Genomic DNA, 4,511 nt, shown 5'->3' on the forward strand with positions numbered 1-4,511 from the left:
CAACATCGTCTTGTAGGATTTACACATCAATATCTGCAGAGCTTACCTCCAGCAGTCATAATAAAGTTTTGCACATGTCATACCCTTCAGAAATGTTTCTTGTAGGGGTGCCTGGGTGGCTCAGTTGGTTAAGTAGCTCAGGTCATGATCCTGGATTCCTGGGGTAGAGTCCCACATCGGGCTCCCTGCTCAGTGGGGAGTCTGCTTCTCCCTCTGACCTCTCCCCTCTCATTTTCTCTCTTGCAAATAAATAAATAAAATCTTAAAAATAAAAAAGAAATGTGCCATGTGGAACATGTGTTCACTTAACAGAACCACTTTTTAAAAAAATCCTTTAAAATTTTTATTTTGAAGTAAGTGTACACATACAGAAAAGATTGGCAAAGCTAATACAGAGTTCCCATGTAACCTTTACTCATGTCCTGTCATGTTGGTAGTCAACAGAGTTAAGAGGGAAATTAATATCGACACCCAACTTTTAACTTATTCGAATTTGAACAGTTTTCCCACTCATGTTGAAGTAATCCTCTGGTCCCAGATCTAACCCAGGATCACACACACACTGTGTGTATTTGTCAGGTCTCTGTCTCCTTTGTCTTTCTTGACCTTGACACTTCTGGAGAATACTGATCAGTTAATTTCTAGAACATCCCCCAATTTGGTTTTTTCTAATGCTTTCTGAGGATTAGATGTGAGTTGATATATTTTTCTGCAAGAACATCATGGAAGTTATGTTGAACCCTCCTCCGTGTGTCCTCTCAGGGGCACAGGATCTTGCTGTGCCTAATTCCTGGTGACATTCACTTCGATTACTTAAGATGTTGTGTGGCAGGTTTCTGCCCTGTAAGGTAACTGTTTTTGCCTTTGTCATTAGTATTTCGTAGGGAGATACTTGGAGACCATGCAAACATCCTTTTTCTCATAATACTTTTGCTTCCTGATTTTATTGTCCATTAATGGATCATCTATGCAATAGTACATTCGGTATTTGCCTAATGGTGACTCTGTTTCCTTCATTCCTTCCACATTTATTAATTGGAATGCTAATTTTTTAAAAGATTTTATTTAGGTGACAGAGAGAGCACAAGCAGGGGCAGTAGCAGAGGCAGAGGGAGAAGCAGACTCTGCTGAGCAGGGAGCCTGAGGTGGGGCTGGAACCCAGGACCCTGAGATCATGACCTGAGCTGAAGGAAGATGCTAAAAATCACCCAGACACCCATCCGCCTCACTCATTTTCTATAGGCAAGGCTCATTAATATATGGTTTAACCTTTTGGCATTTCTTTTGAACAAATGAATGAATATACATAGACACACATATATTGTTGTATCCCCTCTGTCTTATACAAAAGGTAGCATACTATAGATACTCTTCATTTTGCTTTTTAAATTTAATATGTTCTGGAAGTCACTCCATATAAATTCACTGAGATCTTCATTCTTTTTTTTTTTTTTTTTTTTACAGCTGCATACTATTTCACTGTGTGGTGTCTCAGTGTATTTGGCAATTCCCCTACTGGTGGCATTGAGCATCTGGGTTGCTTCTAATATTTTGTAGTTATAAGCAGTGCTGCAGTGAATCACTTTGTGCTTACTCATTTTGTATTGCTGGAGGTTTATCTTCAGAGTAGACTCCTAAAAGTGAGATTGTGGGGGCAGAAGTTAAGTATATCTGTAGCTTTTGTTAAGTGTTGTCAAATTTCATTCCCAGAAGGATGGTATCAATCTTCATTTCCACTGGCAATTTACAAGAATAGTTCCCCACAGTTTTGCCAACAGAATGTATTATCATACTTTCTAATTTTTGCCAGTCTGATAGGTAAAAATGGTATCTCAGTGTTTTTTTTTTCTTTAATTTATATTTCTCTAACTTTTTTTTTCATGTTTTTAAGGATTTTTTATATTTCAGGGGTGAATTGTCTCTTTTTTTCCATTTATTTCTACTGAGGTTTTTGGTCCTTTCTTGATTTTCTTTTCTTTTTTTAAAAAAGATTTTATTTCTTTATTTGACAGACAGAGATCACAAGTAGGCAGAGAAGCAGGCAGAGAGAGAGGGAGGAAGCTCTGAGACCATGACCTGAGCCTTCCCCACTGAGCCACCCAGGCACCCCCCTTTCTTGATTTTTAAGAGCACTTTACCTTTTATAGATAAGCCTTGCAAATACTTTCTCCCACTTTGTCAATTGTCTTTTATCTTTGTTTATTATGGTTGGGCTTTTAAAATTGTTGTTCTATATTGTACTTATTTTTAGTAACAAACTATAGAAATGATCCCTGAAAGTATAGTCTTTATTGTACTTATTTTTATGTGGTCAGATTATTGGTCTTTTCTTTAATTGCCTCTTTATTTTAAGTCTTTGTCTCTACACCCAAATTGAAGAGGAATTTACTCGTATTTTATTCTCGTATCTGGATAATTTTGTCAGATATCTGATACATTTAGAGTTCATTCTTTTGTATGGAGTGCAATAGAGATCTGATTTTACCTTTTGTTCCAAATGGCTTTCCCCTTGTCCTGACACCACTCGAAAGTGATTTTTTTTTTTTTTTTTTTTTTTTTTTAAATTTTTTTTTTTTTTTTTACAGGGGGAAAACACAAATAGATGGAGAGGCAGGCAGAGAGAGAGAGAGGGAAGCAGGCTCTCTGCTGAGCAGAGAGCCCGATGCGGGACTCGATCCCAGGACTCTGAGATCATGACCTGAGCCGAAGGCAGCGGCTCAACCCACTGAGCCACCCAGGCGCCCTCGAAAGTGATTTGAGATGTCACTTTTAGCATATACTAAATTATATCAAATCACCTTTTAATATTCATTTTCGCTCTTTTTGTACTTAGTCATGGTGTGGTTGGTGTTATGTTATCTGTTCATTGCCTTTGGCCACACATAATGCTCCAGACTGATATTTATTCTTCTGAGAGAATAGTTAATTAAGCCAGAGAAATTTACCTTCTGGCTATGGATTTATTAAACACTGTTACCCAAATTGAACCCACAGCTCTAAGGCATTGCATTGCTTCTTCTGCCCAAATGTTATCTGAGTCCGTCTCTGTTGTTAGGCTAAAATGAGGCTTCCTAAAATGAGTTGCAGGGCTGCTAGCTTGGAACTACTATATTGAGACCTTGAATAATGGTCTCATGAGCATTAGTTTTATAAAGGTTCATTGTCTTTGGCTCCTTGACTTGTTTTCTTAATTCAGCTGCTAGATCTTGGGAGACAAATTGTAATATTGTGGTTACTACCAGACTAGTCATTAGAAATATGAGATAATTTAACTTTCGTGCTATACCTATGTCTTAAGTACAGAGTTACCTGGCAACAATGACATCCTTGTTAAAATACAAAAAATCTGAAACAAAGTCCAGATGTTGTCCTTCCAAGATGACTTTACATTGATGTGAGGAGAAACACTCTCCTAGCAGTGCCTGGCTGGCTCAGTCAATGGAGCATGTGACTCTTAATCTCAGGGTTGTGAGTTTAAGCCCCATATTGGGTATAGAGATTACTTAAAAATAAAACCTTAAAAAAAAAACAAAACCCATCCTAAAGAATCTTCCTGTTTACAAAGAAACAATGAGCCATATGGGAAATAGATTAATGTAGGCTAATGCAGTATTGTACCTTTTCCCCATCCTATATAAGGCCTGCCTTAAATTTTTGATTAGTGCTGTAGTCTAGCTTTGCTTACAAATCACCTCAAATTTTTGGGCTTCAAATTTCAGAATATATGGAAAGTGCCTCAAAGTCAAGAGAAATTTTTATTTCTTACCCTTATTTTGTCCTTTTATTTGATACTGATTTTATTTTGTTATTTTTTTCCTGACATTTTAAAGTGAAGAAAGTTGCCGTCCAAATGAAACCAAGGCATCTATTACAGTTATTTTTCATTTACAGACGTGTCATTCACACCCTTGCCCTCCAGAGGGAGCAAGAGGGTTATAGTTAAATAGTAACGGATCCTGAAAAAAAAACTTTAACCTCCCTTGTTCTCACCCCTCCTCTCCCTCTTGTCTTCCTTTTTTCTCTTTTATCCTACCTACATAAACATGTTGGTTTTATTTTATTTTATTGAAAGATTTTATTTATTTATTTATTTATTTGAAAGAGAAAGAATCAGAGAGATAACATGAGTTAGGGGGGAGCAGATTCCCCACTGAGCAGTGAGCCTGATTCAGGACTTGATCTCAGGACTCCAGGATCATGACCTGGGCTGAAGGCAGTCGCTTAACCAGCTGAGCCACCCAGGTGCCCCAACATGTTGGTTCTAAAGAATCATGTCTTCTTTATCATTTTCTATTTTCCTCCTTCTTTTATGTGACATCCACATAGGTTTCCCTAAACCCTTATTAAGTCTCTGTCTTCTAGTTGCCAGCCTTGCTTCCATTCCACTATGCTGGTTCAGAAGAGTGATTCTTAAGGAGCCCAGGTGGAAATTTGTTTCAGCAGTTGGGGTATTTTTTGGGAAATGGTACTGGTTCTTCACCCCCATCACTGCACTCTGCACCTCCCCCCAC

The 4,511-nt window shown here is 37.8% G+C and overlaps 1 pseudogene; it reads right to left on the bottom strand.

The window, feature by feature from the left end:
• Positions 1–2,210: 2,210 nt before the first annotated feature.
• Positions 2,211–2,289, bottom strand: LOC132000355 (small nucleolar RNA U3; annotated as a pseudogene).
• Between the last annotated feature and the right edge of the window lie 2,222 nt (positions 2,290–4,511).

This window comes from Mustela nigripes, chromosome 13 (assembly GCF_022355385.1).
Source record: "Mustela nigripes isolate SB6536 chromosome 13, MUSNIG.SB6536, whole genome shotgun sequence".
Classification (NCBI taxonomy): Eukaryota; Metazoa; Chordata; class Mammalia; order Carnivora; family Mustelidae; genus Mustela; species Mustela nigripes.